This window comes from Sinohyriopsis cumingii, chromosome 2 (assembly GCF_028554795.1).
Source record: "Sinohyriopsis cumingii isolate HCF-2022 chromosome 2, ASM2855479v2, whole genome shotgun sequence".
Taxonomy (NCBI): Eukaryota; Metazoa; Mollusca; class Bivalvia; order Unionida; family Unionidae; genus Sinohyriopsis; species Sinohyriopsis cumingii.
The window spans coordinates 158,354,913-158,371,972 of NC_142962.1; the positions used below are offsets into that span (position 1 = coordinate 158,354,913).

At 37.1% G+C, this 17,060-nt stretch overlaps 1 pseudogene across 1 annotated transcript in view; it reads right to left on the reverse strand.

Annotated features, from left to right (window-relative positions):
* The window catches only part of LOC149806186 (uncharacterized), a 68,397-nt pseudogene that overhangs the window by 32,960 nt on the left and 18,377 nt on the right, over positions 1 to 17,060 (reverse strand). The window contains exons 2-4 of the transcript XR_016419866.1: positions 5,992 to 6,033; positions 3,479 to 3,541; positions 131 to 184 (exon numbers count right to left, since the gene is read on the reverse strand). The product of XR_016419866.1 is annotated as an uncharacterized LOC149806186 (transcript). The remainder of the gene's footprint in view (positions 1 to 130; positions 185 to 3,478; positions 3,542 to 5,991; positions 6,034 to 17,060) is intronic.

The window sequence follows — 17,060 nt, forward strand, 5'->3', positions numbered from 1 at the left end:
TATACAGTAATGCACAGTAATTAGAGAGATAAAGGAGTAATGGCACAAATCGTTATATGAACCAAATAAATTATTCAATTTTAGAACTCTTTCAAAAAAAGGAAAAAGATCAGAATAGTTTTCAACTTACGACTACAGTTTCTTCAAATCGCTGAATGAGGTTCTTTTCCATTCCGCCCAAACCCTAAAAGAGAAGTACAGAGCTAAATATAAAATCCCAAGTGTTTTATGCATCTTTCCATCCATCTTGCCTGATAAAATTGTTTTCATTTTCAGATGACCTTCACCTTACCTAAGGATCAGAGGGAGGACAGGAGTGTACACATACTTTAGATTTCCTGATTCTACAGTTCAAGTGTGAAAGCTTTCTCTGTAGGGATTTGAACACATAAAAAGTCACGAAATCCTTAGCACCGAGATTGTCCTGAAGTGCTCGATCGATCCGGATTCCTTCTCTTCTGGTGTCAAGCAACCTTCGGCTTGTTGCTAACAACTTGGAGCTTTCCCCTTCCTGCACACTTTTTGGAAAAGTTGCCACAACCGTCTCAAAAGCTTCGGGCATTTCTTGTACATCTTATATACAGGGACGTCATTGGGGGAGGGGGCATTTTCCCCCCTTTTTGAATTTGCATGTGCTGTTAAATTACTGTAGCCCCTTTTTTTCATATTCTGGTCAGCTGTAACTAAGCTGCAAAATAGCTAAAGTTTTGATTTAAGTACACAAGCAGTAAAGTCAGTTTGACTAATTAACGGTTAATCTTTATCCTTGCATTTATATATTTTGAATTACAGTGGTTGTTGAAATTTCAATATCATACGGCGAGAATCCCAAATTCACACGTTGTATGTAACTGTTTGCGATGAAAGTACCATTTAATATGGCGAGTATTTAGATTTCATCTGTTGAATTTCACAGCAACGATGAGCAGCCTCCTTGTTTAAAAATAACGCGGACCGTTCACGAAAGAGCCGTCTAGCGAAGAAATTTTATAGTAATTCTCGACATGTAAATGGTAACTTTCAAACTGTAAATGCATGAAATGTAAAGGCGCCTCATAATTGTAAACACGAATGATGTATCGTACTACTCGATATTATTTTGAATTGTTAAAGTGGACATTATGTAATGTTACTTTTAACACTAACACATCATTTCACCATATAAAAATAACAATTCTGACAAGCACAATAAAATATACAATAACCGTTGTGTAATTCAACAGATACAATATAAAAACTCAACATACGAAACGGAACTTTCAGCACAATCAATATGACTCAGCATGTTAAACTGAAACTCTTGTCTTATGACATTAAAATTTTAACAACTGCAGTATAATTCAGAAGATACAATCTAAAAAAAAACTCGACATTGGACATAGAATTTTCAATCAGTGATGTGTAATTCAACAGGCGAAATCTAAATACTCCACAAATGAAATGGAACTTTCAACATAAAATCGTTCAACCAATGCGTAACTTAGGAATTCTCGACGTGTGGCATTGACATTTCAACCACTGACGCGTAATTCAAACGACACAATCTAAAACCTCGACATAGAAAATATAACTTTCAACCACTACTGTTTAATTCAACAGATACATTCTAAAATCTCGACCTAGAAAATGGAACTTTAAGGACAAGCATTTCTAAAACAACAAGTGAAATTGGAATTCTGGACATATGACAGTAAAATTTAAACGACAGCATTCTGATTGGACCAGCTTTTGTCCGCTACGCCGCCTCATACGATGCCCTATTTTATTGTAACTTACGATGCCTATGACTTCATTTTAACAGTTCAAATCTGCAGTACTGTTGTAGTAGTTCAAAAAATCTGAAATTTACGTGATTAATGCTTAATCTTAACATTCTATTTACTGAAGAACACAAACTGTCGTGTGATATTAATTATTTCGTCAATTCAATATTCACAAGTGATAAAATAGAATATGGCATCTGTGGATTGCATACGTTATATCTATTCATGTATGTTTGGGTTTTTTCTTCTGAGAAATGAAAATGGACAGACATAATGTAATAATCGGGAGTTCTCTGAAAAATCGGGAGAAATAACGAGATTAGGAGGTAGGTGTGAAAATACCCCCAAATCGGGAGGTTTTTAGTTGACAGGTATGAACTGTCCGAGCTTGTGGAATTTCAGTCAGGGCTAGTGAGTTTATTTAAGTCACCAGCCCGGGGCCTGTGCCTAAAAAAACTTCTTTGAGCACTGACCAAGACAGTACATAAACTATTTATACCGGATATGTAGATACTGTCATATTTGTCAGTATGCTAGCTATAGCCTGCATGTAAAATACACTGTAATTGAATCCAAAGAAGGAAGCTTCTTAATGTTTAAATTAATTACTTATGATTTCTGCTTTGCAGATTTATTTGTGGGGATGCGGTGTGTGTGTGTCTATGTGTGTGTGTGTGTGTGTGAAAAACTAATGCATAAGTTACGATCGATGAAAACCGTTCTCAATGCCTTTTACACATCCCCGGTAATGGATACTGTTTCACACACAAGTCGGTCCCCGTTCTAGTCTCTTTGCCCAGAATTCAGTATTATCTCTTTGTTTCAGTGCTGGATGTATATTTTCAAGATGTTAGTCCTTAGGTGGTGTGTGTGCGTGCCTGTCTGTCTGTTAGGGGTAGGTAATGAATGTCATTTACATATAATACGATTGAACCGCATCCTTCTTAAATGAATTTATTGCATTGCGGTAAATTGTTAATTTTTACATTAGGTACCATCACTTAATCCTTATCACAGTTTTGCACAGCAGAAAATGTATAAGTATTTATTTTAAAATTACATTGCTTTTTTAAATTCCAAAATATGAAATATGAGCACCTTCTTACTGTTGTACTTTTCTGCTGTCAGGTCTTATACACATTGTTAACACACAGTTCAACAGATATAGCTATGAGCATATCTCGGAAGCAGATTCAACTTAATGTGCAACCCCAATCTGGTCTCCTCATGTCTGTCTCGCTCGCCATGTTTCTGTTTGTATTCGAGGACTGGCTAGTACTGCGTCACGGGACCACGTGATCTGTCGTCTCATCAAAACACGGAAAAACTCGGCAATTTATGGAATCGTGGTATCTTCTGCGAAATATAATCACTACCCGCCTACGATATTTAATTTATAAACATTAGTCTAATTAAAATTTGTAAAGAATTACATACATAAAAGGAAATGTTTTATTTCTGGTCTCCTTTAAGATTTAATCTTCATTAGATATTTTTTCTTCTATTTTCTATTCATCATGTAATATTTATAATCACAATATTGTACTTATTTTGTTTTTAATTTGACAAAGAGAGTCAAAGAATTTTGATTTGATTATACCCTTTTAGAATGTATCAGCACTGTGCTGCCAAGGTGATATATCCCGTTAAAATTTCAGTAACTTTCGCATTTAATAAATAGACAAAGTTTGATCCCCGGATGAAATAATACTTACTTTTGCTGTGTCGGTCAACAGTTTCGCTAGATCTTCTATTTCCTGTGATGACAAATTCGACTTCTGTAAAGATACGTGAAAGATATGCAAAGATGTTTACTTACAAGCAGAATATTATAACCTTATGGCTTCCGTACAGTTGCGGCTTCTGCGCAATCTTTAAATTGTTTTCCTTGCGGATTCAAGAAAAAATAAAGGCAAAAATAGCAACATTATCATAGCAGTAGTAGTGGTGCTGTCTGGTTAATAGTTTTTCTACCTGCCTATTATTTTTAATCTTAAACATTTTCTTGAATCATTGGAATAAAATTCTATAATCTGAAAATTAAACAAGTCAACACAATCGAAAAATCACAATGATTTGAGATCGCATGGAATAAAGGAATATATGCACAAAAAAATTGTTTGCTATATTATGTATAATTTTATTTTTATTCTGAAAATGTATATCACTGTGGATATATCAATGTTTTTCATTCAGAGTAAATGCAAGCATTGAAAATATTGGTTAATATAATACGTTTCTGCTTGAATAACCGCTTTACTTATAATCTTCATGAGGTTTAAACAGTGTTCAATAATTTAATTAATAATGCTTTTGAAAATTTATGGTTATTCAGTGATATTTCAATGTGTTTCACATTGATTAACATGACGGGGGAGAACAATCTTCTTTTTACTCTAATGAATAAACATGAAACAACCTGAACATTTCCAAGAGTATTTTTTAAGTTAGATGTTTATAATTATGCCCCAGAAAAACTTAAAATGCAAGAGCTTCTGAAAGCTCCTCTTCCTGGACCCCCGCTGATTGTTTTGTTCCATAGGCACTTTGCCTATCTGCTTATCTCCCACCCCTTTTAAATGATATTTTTGAATTTGCAGCTGATTATGCGACTCATTTGAGAAATATGCTAATGGGTTTTACAAACATTGAGCGTAATTATACTGGAATACCAAAAGATCTAAACTTTTACAAATGACTATACTTTTTCTATATACTTCTCGCTCCTGCGCTTGTGTTCATTCACTGAAATAAACTCATATTGCAATATAAGACACAATCGCCACATACAAGCACAACTATCATGGTTGGAATAATATCAAGACAAACGAGGATCAGCAACACTGATATCATTGTTGTGTGATAGCAGGACAAACGAGGACAAACACCATGAATATAACAGTCAAATGATATATCTGCAAATGGCGACAAACAACACGAATATCGTGGTCGGTATGATAACTGGACAAATGAGGACAAACAACACACCATACTTATCATGATCAGGATGATAGTTGGACAAAGGAGGAAAAACAAAATTGATATCATGGTCGGGATGATAGCTGGACAAACGAGGACAAACAAAATTGATACCTTGGTTGGAATGATAGCTGGACAAACGAACTTGATACCATGGTTGGAATGATAGCTGGACAAAAACGAGGACAAATAACATCGATTTAATGATCCAAATGTTTGTCACACAAATCAGTATAATGTGCAAATGCACGTTGTTTCATCTGAGGGTATGAGAACTGCATATCTTGACGCTAAGGGTAATAGATAAATCTCAAGGTTGCTTGTATGGCTTCGCGAAAATCCCGCAGTATCTCCTGTTGAAAAAATATGCTAATGATAGTCAAATAAAATTTTAAAAAATCTTTGTGATAGTTTGGGATCAAATAATTTTTTACATGTATTTGACATGTGAATTTCATTGGGTATTTTGAGGCTGGAGACCATCTCCAGTTTCGTTCAGCAATTTTTTAAACAAAGCTTGTTGAGCAGCCCACAATCACTGGTGGATCAGGACAATATAGAGCGTTTGCACATGAACATCTCCTCAGAAACACTTAGATTTTAGTACTCATCATAGAAAATCGTTAGTGAATTCTAGGTTGGAAATCGGTTGTTCACCCAACCCCCATTTTCTGATGTGATGGGTGGGTGTACCTCCTCTAAAATGTACGTATGCCATTAATACAGTGATATCGTGTTGAAAATTAGTACAACTGCTTGGAATTTAAACAGGGTTAATTAATAAGGTGATATCATGCTTGAAACGTAATACAACTGCTAGGAATTTAACGAGTATTAATTAACACAGTGATAGGTTTAAGCGCTTAGAGCTTCTAAAGATTAGGCGCAATACAAAGTCCTCATTATTATTATTATTATATCATGTTTGAAAAGTAGTACAACTGTTAGGAATTAAAGGAGAATTAATAAATACAATGATGGCATGTTCTAAAAATAGTTCAATTGATAGGAATGTAATGCGTATTAATAATGATATCAATGTGAAAACAGGCACAAATCTAATTAACATTAATAGACAAACCAAAGGAAACAAAACACGTGTGCACTAAGGCTGTGGACTACATTCAAATCAGCCTGCTGAATTCGTTGCTCTTTGAAAGCTGTATCAATTCTTAATACATTCTACAGGTTGTTGTAAATGAAGGTTGGGAAGATAAGGGGTTCAAATTCAAAAGAAAGCTTACTGTACCTTCAGATCTGTATTCTTGATACTGTGGTAAAATCCAGGTATCTAAAATTAAAGCTATATTTTTTAATGTGATGAGAATAATCAAGTAATTAGGTGTTTATTTTCTACTTTAGCTGCAATGTATTTTAATCTGCTAACATGTACAGTTGGAATATGTGCTTTTCATCAGTCATATGAGTTATTACATAATCAACAGGAAATCAACAAAATGAAACAACTATTATAGCGCCATCTATTGTAACATTCCCATTGTGTCAAATTGTGTCTGCCACTGAAATGCCAAAGAACGGGTAAATCGGGTCTTGTAGCAAAAAAAGTAGTTAAAAATTTCACTTTTTGCAACTGAGACTATTACTGGATACCCCTTGGTAGCGGAAATCAGACGAAGAACAGAAACGTGGAAGGACGTCACCGCGAGCACCAAATAATCCCACAAACTAAACAGCTGCGTTAATGGCCTGAGAATAAAACCAGGTCATCTACATATGCATAAAAACACACAGAAAACCCCTAAAAGTCTAAATTCTCCAAATTAATTGCATGAAAATCTAATCAGGACATCCACATATTACATATTTCGATACATACAGCTGTATTTGGCTCAATCTTACCAACAAGGTTTGTGTCAAAGAAAAATCAATGTACTACACTCTGCGTGGTTATTGGAAGGATGAAGTAGCTGTTGCTGGCCAGACTAGCTTTGCGACAGAGTTATCTACCCACAATGTAGAAAATTTCCTGTGGATGGTTCGATGTGAGGACACCCAACGAAATTCATCAGGCTAATTTTTGTTTCTTCCATACGCTAAGGTACGTATGTGTACACACAAAGGAAGCTGAACCGTTCACTTCGAAAGATTCAACAAGTATCGCAGATGCATTCAAATGTGCATGGACCGTTAAAATGGCTGCAACTTCTGAAGATTGTACCTGGTAAAGAATTTCTTCGAGCCATTGCTGCGTTGTTGGTGAAACATCATGTGTTCGCTGTAGGCATGCCGGCATGCATGATGACGATTAGGCTATTTTGAATCGATTCAACTACACACCTGACGAAACATTATTCGCACACCAGAACACGCAAGAACTGTTGCCTCAGACTGTAGAGTAATCTCGCGAATGCATGAGGGGGCTTCGGTCGAAGATAGCAGCACTGAACAATCAAACCGCAGGTATGAACGGGTTAAAAACTTTGATGTGATTAGGGACCAATATGTCGTAGTCACACAAGGTGCTTTGCTACTGCAACCGCGCGTTAGACTTAATTCAGGACAATCTGGTTCTGTATATGTACATCACTGGAACTTGGACAACAATGTGCTACTGACTCGGCGTCGTTCATCGATACGTTCATGATCTGGGACCTGATTCATATTCTGGAACAAATTGGCGCCAGTGGACGAATGAACGTGAGATAGATATGCAGTCCAACCACCGAGTAGGTAATTTTGTGCGAGAAAAATTACAAGTCATTGCCGTTAATATAGAATTGTCGCCAGGGTCAATTGTCGCCTAATCGTGTGGTGCCCGTACTCATATGTAGTTTGTCCACTCACCTGAGTACAACTATACATACACAAGAGATGTTTCCGCGACTGGATAAGATTTGCCACGTGCCTGAATTCACGTCATTGTAGAGGACATTTCACGTCATGCCTGAGATGATTTTGCATAACCATGAGTGGGACTCCTTTGGCTTTCTCGATGTTTGATTTGCCCGTCTGTATCGAGCATATTTTGGGTTGCAGTCTAATGAATAAGCCGATGAGATTGTTTGTACACTCCTCATTGAATTTTCCATGATTTTCTTGTCAGCCTTACTGAATAGGTGACGATCCTTCAGGAATTCACTCGTGTAAAATTCATTTACTAACGGACAAGTAAACGACATCTGTGGTGATTTTCATTAGCAGCGAGTCCGTGTCAGCGTACAACATCTTGATGTTGTCGAAGAACGGCAGTTTAAACTTGTAATAGAACTCATGCATGAGAAACATTGAAGGACTCAACACGGTCGCGCCAGCGTAAATAGCTTTCATAAAATTTAGCCGGAATCGTTGTGCAATACAACAAGCCCGCCGTCAAATATTTAACGTGACTCGAACGCTAGGTCCACAATGAGCCTGCAATGCCTGTTTTGTTCACTGTCCCAGACGAGTCGATGTGAATTTTTGTTGTGCAAATTGTCCACTGTCTTCCCCAAAACGACATTATTCATATGCTTGAATAAGTCCTTCTCTAGCTCATTTGATATGGCCTTGCTTTATTTGTATTCATATAGATGTTAGCAGCCATCCGCACAGTGCGCAATCAAAACTACGGCACCCGTTGAATTTTGCATATACACATTCAAAACACCTGTTGTTGTTGTTTATAAAGTGTCTTACTGTCTGCAGTGGAATACACACTGGATCTGGAACATAACTTTACCCGTGGACAGGTTCATAGAGGTAAACCTTTACATAAGCTGATATGCATCTGGAGAAAATCCATCCTGAGCCTTCTTGAGTATGTTTATCAAATACCAATTGCTTCGTTGTCTATTTTCGACTGCAAGGACAAACTTCAAGACCTAATAATGTTTCCTACCTTAAATATTCTCAGCATTTTTTTATGTTTTCTAATTTCATGGTGTTTGTGCCCAGGCGAGATTTTTTAACTGCTCTGATGCCATCTTTGGAGAAAATTGACACGTTAAAATTCGCAACAAAAACAATGTTCACCTAAAACTGGACTTGGTCCTGAACGGCATTACTACATTAGTATGATTCCCGGACGCATAAATAAGAACAAGCTTTATAGCATCTTTGCCTGGTCTACATGCGTGTGGATGATTGCTCAGTACTCCTAAATCACCAATGCTCTTGTGCAACTTAAACTCAGGGACTTGGACTCCTTGACGACAATACAAGATAGTCTCAGCGGCGTGGCGACCATACGTGCAATTTCGGCTCGCCTTACCAATGAAGGAGCTTAGAAATATAACTGCGCTATTCCTTCATGAAGGTGCTTGACACTCAACTGATTTTCGTCTGGGGAACGTCCCAACATTGAAAGCATGCCTCTCTAGGCAATCTTAGTTCAGGTTCTCGCGCAAACATTAAAAGCTCGTTCACATTTGGCATATTATTACAATATATGTACCATCTAATTGCATATTCGGACCATACATTATGTGTAATATTATTTTTGCTTTATAAATATTGCTAACCACAGTCGCCACAATCGTACATAATAGTTCATTGACTGCTGTTATCTTTTTCGACGTCGAAATAATTAGCCATTTCATCAACAGCATCAACGAAGTTTACCACTCTTATTTTGGCAAGTCTTTACCTGCACGCTAAATAATACTAGCGTACATAGTTGGCATAGCTGATTGCGTGACTTTACATCAACTCCTCACTTTGCACATAATGCCAATACGTAGCGCGAGCGAGTGTGATTTATATTATACGTAATGGTGTGTTCTGCAGCAAGTTAATATTTTCCATGTCATACAAATTTGCATTTATTATTTACATGTGTCCTTGAACGTTCTATTTACTCGAGGATTCCTTATTCGAAAATACTTTACGGCCTATCCTCCATTAGTGGTTTGTGTAAATCCAATGGAGCATTTATCACATTATTCTGTCCTTTGATGGCGTATAATGACATGACTGTAATAAAAACACGTCTCGAAAACAAACTGTTTAACTGCATGTCAGCATCCTCAGCATGAAATAAAATAGTTCTTCCCATGCGAAAAAAATTTTCTTCAAGCGCATATTAGGCGAAATCACTGCTCAGTTGCTGTTTCGACAATGCATTACGCCACCTCGAAACTTGTCATTTATTGTACATTGACATCCAAGAATTTCAAGCGTGTTGGTGAACTTGTGCTCAGACTTGAAATTCCCTGCGATTACTGTACCGTTCCTGACTATCGGGTCAACGGGTCCCGTATATCTGCAATGAAATAACTTTTCACAGAACGCACAACCTTACTCAGGGTTGCGTATCATTTTTGCCATATTCTTTATTATCGCAAATGAATTCAATTTTGTGTGTAATTATACGACTCTAACGAGTGCCATTGGTGTTTCTATACATTATGCTGAACGCATTTCTCTATTTGCAGTGGTTTTTGCTATCTTCCTTAGTCAACGTTGTCTTTAGTATCCTTACTATCTTTTTTAGTCACTCATCTCACTATCTTCTTTGGTCATTTCGGTATTGCTAGGAGATTCACTCAAGGTAAACAATTTAAGTTTTTATTGCACAATATCATAAAAGGACTTTTAACGTTTTTCGTTATATCCATTTATCTAGTGTCTGGCATGCGCTTTCTGACGCGATTCCTCCTTTTCTAATATGCTCCAGATACGTATTTGAAAAATCATACACCACCTTTTGAGCCTCTTTGATAAACTGGTATGATGCATTCACGCTCTAATATTCTCACACCATCCTATTTGTTTCTACCCTTCCCCATTAAAAAAACAGAAGAAATAAAGGAAATAAAAATGTATAAAGATGAGTCATTTCATTCATTGATTTATAATTTCTAATCTGATTGTCGCCATGTAATCCCAAATACCGTCAACGTGCTGGCATTTTGAATCAAAAGAGTGTTTCTTTAGCAACACGGTCAAATTATTTGCTTGGGCCAGTCTGTATTTTCGAACAACAGATGTGATGTATTTCATCATATTTGCGAATCTCAGTAAATCCGTAAATTTTGGATTAACATCTCTTTGAACACATGTATTAAAGAGTTCCTCCTGTTTATTTGTTCAATTTATTTAGAAATATTATAACTAGACATTGCAAATATTGGACGCAGACGACACGGTTTTACTTTAATAGACTATTCTGGAACCCAGACATGCACAGCAAACGATCTGACTGCTTGTTTATATCGGAATTTCTTATTGCGCTAAAATGACAATAATTCGCAAGTGTGATGGACCCGATGGCAACAATAAGTTTAGAAACTATAAATCAACGAATGAAATGACCAAGTTTTATGTATCTTGATGCATTTCTTTTTTTTTGAAATAGGTAGGGGGTACAAACAAACGGGAAGGTGTGCGAATACTATAAACAACACTTTGACTTGTTCTGGTACTGCACAAACGCACCATCAAACAGTTAATTTAATTTCCCCGTCAGCCACAGACGTAAATATTCCCTCACAGTACTCAGTACTACTATATGTGTCAGACGGCAGTTATGTTGATATTATATATAAAATATAATAGCCTCGCACATAAGGGACCAATATTCGTTCGGATTGATATCTAAATGTGCAAAGACACACCAATATCACGTTTTATACGCTGTTCACAAGCCAGCATAACGAGGCAGGGCCGCAAAACAGTCTCTAGTACGACCGAAGTGGCCTAACGTCTTGCGCGGATTAATTTTGGTTGCATTTGGGATAATATGCACGTGAATGTTTTTGTGCGCGAAAGTACGGGTTTAGTCAAGTTTGGCTTCTAAACATTTCTGGATGACATTTTTGGAAACCCGTTTGCACGCGTGCCTGTGATGGTCATAACTCTACGTTGATAAAGAAAGCTGATTATCAAAATACGCTAATGTTATATCAGTACAGAAATGAATTTCTTTAACTCCAACAATGATAATAAGAGAATGTATGTTTGGAAACAAAAGTGGATGGGTCCAGCAATCAGGTGCAACTACACTGCTAAATGATAATGCAGATCCAACGCTGAAAAAAATCAATATACAATCAAAGTAAATCTGACAATATGAGGTCTTAATTCTGTTATAAGATATACTTAGGCAACTGGGACAATCAAAACTCGCCGCGGTCTAATTAATATCAAGTTGCCCACTAATCTGATTACAAATCAAATAAGGGAGTTATTCACGTCCAGAAACGCAATAGGCTGCTTGCTGACATTCAGACGATGTAACCCCGCCTTTTCATACATAATCATACATAATGCTGATAAATGAATTAAGCGAAATCATTGTGCAGAAATGAAAGTATATGGGTCCAACGGGGCTATAAAACGCTATAGAAGATATCAATATTACAATGTCTACAATATTTGGTTCAAATTCAGTTCTAAAAAGCAGCTCGTTGTAAGGACTTTGATGGAAATCCAGTAATAATTATGGGATCTACTGTATGGAATTTGATGGAAATCCAGTAATAATTATGGGATTTATTGTACGGAATTTGATGGATATCCAGTAATAATTACGGGATCTACTGTATGGAATTTGATGGATATCCAGTAATAATTACGGGATTTACTGTATGGAATTTGATGGAAATCCAGTAATAATGATGGGATTTATTGTTCAGAAACGAAAAAGGTTCAATGTTTGACTCCGCAAAGCGGTCCAGAACGCTGACAATCAAGTACAGACAAGGTTACATGAAAATCATGCTGCATACCAAACTTGGTTGACAGCCAATACTAAGTAAGGATTATTGCTGGGGGGGGGGGGGGAGAACGAAAGTAGAAAGGTCTCAAAATATGGGGTTATAACCCTTCTCAAGTACGACAAAGAATGGTGAGATCTGAATTCAGTCAAGACCTCGTGGTTATCAGGCAGAATACGTTAGCTGAACTCAATGACTATATAAATAAACAAAATCACAGAAATAAAATCATCAACAATTAATTTCAATCCCAGAATGTTGTGCAGTTTTTATTCCCACCACAGAAACTTAATTATGAGACCTTCCTACTTTCGTTACACCTCCCACTGTGCCGTGTACAAAACATAACCTTCCATCATGAAATGAAAGAAAGAGAGAATGCAAAAATACACAAAGCAGCATATATGCACAAAAGGATCAATTTTAATTTTTAAGTGTCTTAAGACTGGGTTGTATGGAATAAAGGTTGTACATTACGTGGAGTTAATATAATGTAAAGATCGGAGCATGATGAAATCCCACACACATTACGTATTGATGATACTCTAAGAACCAGTCCATTGGAATTTTCGCCTTTTCTTTTTCCACCTATTGCTGGCATTAGTTCCATTTAAACAACAAGTCCATTTTGTTGCAAAATCAAAAGAGATTTTGACAACTGATGTTTACAACACAATGTACTTTTCTGCACTCTTTAAAAATCTCTACTGATACTATAGTGCTCTATAGAAATCACATGTACTTAAATAATAGTTTTTACTATTAGCATGACATACTGACTATTGACATTCGTTCACGATAAACACGCACCTGGGTCACAATACTGTTCAAAACTTTGTGTACTTTTGTGATTTATATTTGCGTTGTAACCAATTTAATTTTAACACCACTACAACAAAACGGTCTTTTTGCCAATCAATTGTAGGTGATTAAATACACACTCGCAACAAATCAAGTTTCTTTGAAGCACGTCAGAGAGGCCTTTAAGAGGGCCCTTTGCACAATATAAATTCAACGATAAGGACTTCATGCTTGGGCGGCGGAGGGCTGAATCCTACAACTTTTAGAAGCCTCCAAACGCCGAAATAAGCCCTTTAAAAAAAACGCGTTGACGCTTCGTTGTAAACGCAATTGTCGCCGCGTTTTGTTGTCGTCAGCCCTCCGCCGCCTGCGTGTAAAAACTTATCCAAAAATCGTATCTAACCCGACTCGACACCGTGTTCGAGGATCATGTAAATTTATTGTTATAAATCCGTACGTGGTTGACTGAGCCTGACTAAATAAATTTCTAAACTTAATTATGTCCATATCACCGCTGCACCAAGCCTGATGTATATTTCGTAACGTGTGTGTATCAACTCCGTTAAACACAGCAAGAATATTAGAGTTATCCCTGATCACTTTAGGAATTTGGGTGTATCGCTGGGTTACATAAATCACATCTATGTTTTTGTGTCTGCCTCTGGAAAATATCCTGGCAGGATTTGATTGTTTATAAAACATCACATCATCGTACACAACTAAATTATTAATAAATCCATCAATATTATCAATACTTGGCGCTTCATTAATGTCAGTTATAAATACAACAACATCATCGCCGTTTTCATTTAAAGATTTTGCGTTTTCATTAAAATGTTTCAACACTTCGTAGCATCGTTGATCGTCTACACTTGGCGCTACCAAATACAACTTGTCCCACTTATCCACTTCATTATTAAATTAAGTAACACCTGCGTCTTTCCACTTCCAGATGGGCCAATTATAATCATACGAACATAATTTGGTAGCGCTGCGTGATGCTTAACTGGTTCTCGTTTCCTTGAAGCAGAAAAGTCAGTGATCTCCATTAAAGTAACATATAAAGAATATGGATTTATATTGTGTGAAATGTAGAGCACGTACTCCAACTGCAGACATAACAACCACTACAACAAAAAATAATCGACAAGCGCTTACAGGCAAGTGTGAACGATGCGGCACAAAAAGGTTTAAATTTATTCCTTCAGGTGGAGCGCCAAAACCAAAGCCAACATCAAAGTCAACTAAAAAAAAAAGGAGGTGATATCGCAGCCAAGTTAGGAAAATTACCAGGGACTCCGTGGGCTAAATACCCAGGGGAAAAACATCTACCAGGATATAATTACTGTGGTCCTGGAACCCGACTTGATATCAGACTTGATGATCAAGATCAACCAAAACCAGGTGAGTATCCGATAAATGCTATCGATAAAGCATGCCATGTCCATGATGTAGCTTACCGAAGTAAGGATTTGCAACAGCGCCATCTCGCGGATGTGAAATTAATTCACGCGTTAAATTCCATTACTGATAAATCTTTCAAAGAAAAGTTAGCTAGCTGGTTAATAAAATCTGCAATGAAATCTAAGCTTGTATTAGGCGCTGGTAATTAGTTATAATGGAGCTAGCTGGTTAATAAAATCTGCAATGAAATCTAAGCTTGTATTAGGCGCTGGTAATTAGTTATAATGGAGTCAATTTATTATTCCCCAAGAGGATACTGGAGATGTAGCGCAGCAATCGGCAAGCTTGCCAACGCAGCAAAAGTCACACGTGATATTGCAGCAGATTGGTTATCCAAACAGGCAATATGGCAAATTTACCAACCACCGCCTAAACAAATTCACTTTGCACATTTTAATATTAGTGTGCCAAATGAAGTTCATCAGGCAGATATATTATTTCTGCCACATGATACCATTCGTCGCAAAACATACAAGTACGCGTTAACTGTAGTTCATGTTGCAAGTAGATACAAAGATGCGGAACCGTTAGCGACTAAAACAGCATCTAAGGTTGCTTCTGCGTTTGAACCAATTTATCAACGAGGACCTCTACGATGGCCACAGCTGCTACAAGTTGACCCTGGCAGAGAATTTCAAGGCGCAGTATCATTGCTGATGAAGCAACATAACGTCACCATCAAGCGAGGACATACTGCAATTCACCGTGATCAGGCAATTGTTGAGCGATTTAATCAAACACTTGCTGAGCGGTTATTTGGATATCAATACGCGAAGGAATTCATTCAGGACAAGAGATCGCGCGAATGGCTTGCAAGATTACCAAGCGTGATAGCTGCATTAAATAATGAAATTACTCGAACAACCCACACGAAACCTGCCATTGCGGTCACTAAAAAACATATACCTGTACAACGACGTGGTTTTTCAGCACAACCAATACTGTCACTGTGAGATATTTATATGAACCAGGTGAACTTGAAGGCGGTGAAAAAAGAGCGACTGATCCTATCCGGAGTATTACCACACACAAGATATCTAACATAACTAGATCTACTGGTAGACCAGCAATCTACAGGTTGGATTCGACTGCTCCTCAACGTGGATTCACACGTGAACAACTACAGGTAATTCCCGAGGACACTCAATTACCACCCCGATCACTTAACTAGCACCAAGGGTGCCTGCACCACCACTTCGATTACATTCAAGACAGGTCAGCATCACATTTTGTCGTGTATGATCAAGATTGTTATCTTTTCTGTCTACGGTAAATTGTTTTGGGTGTTTACTCGAATACTGCCACAACATTATACAATTAGCTCGCACAGTGATTATTCAGCTTTTGGTTCAGTGTCATGATAAATTCAACATCGAGGTCAAATTCTCTATTATTTTTTTTTTGTTAGTCTGCTTGTAACCGGCTAATTTTTTTCTTATTATATCATTGTTGTTTTCATTATTAATTTCATCAGATATTGACTCATCCAAGACAATTCTTCGCAGTTGAGATATTCTTCTGACTCTGGACACAGATAAGTAAACTAAATTTGACCATTGGATTCGATCATCAACGATCCAGACAGTTGTATCACTGATAGTCAGTCCTTGAGATGAATGTATCGTCATTGCGTATCCTAGCGTCCACGGGGATTTGTTTATTTTTAGTGCGTCTTTGACAGCATTAATATCAACTAGCACAATATCAGTCAATACTAAATTCTGTTTCCTTGACTCTGTCCCAGGAATATCAACATCTATATTCTGCAACCGCGCATCAGCTGGTCTATAACACAGCGGCGTTGGCAACATTGGGAATTTTTCTTGTTGTAATTGAAATAAGTGCTGTTGAAGTGTGTCTCTGACTATTTTTCTACTTGCCACTATCAAATCGTCTGGTTTCCATGTTTTCCAAAAGTCGCTAATTGAAATTTCAGGAATCGTCTCGCGCATGATTTCACATTGAATTTTATTCGGTTGTAATCTGATTAATGTTTTAAATTCCTTCAGCGTTGCATCAAGTGCTCTATGATCATCAGACACTTCTTCATAATAATCAACAAAATCTTTTAACCATAAATGGGGAGATGGACCAACAAAAGGTGGTGGCTGACCGTGATCGCCGCACATTATCACAGCTGTATTTTTTGTTAGCAGCCAATCCAGGAACAATTTTAATATATCTAACGATACTGTGTCTATTTCGTCCCAGATTATTTTCCCAGGAATATATTTTGTTCCCATTCGATCTGGAGTCCATACACCGCCGCTGTATTTGAAAAAGCTATGATACGTACAAGAATTGACTCCTCGTTGTTTCATCTCCCTGGCGAGTCTGTGTGTAGGTGTTAGCACAATCATATTCGATTTTCCACGAAATAATTCAATCGCTCGAGATG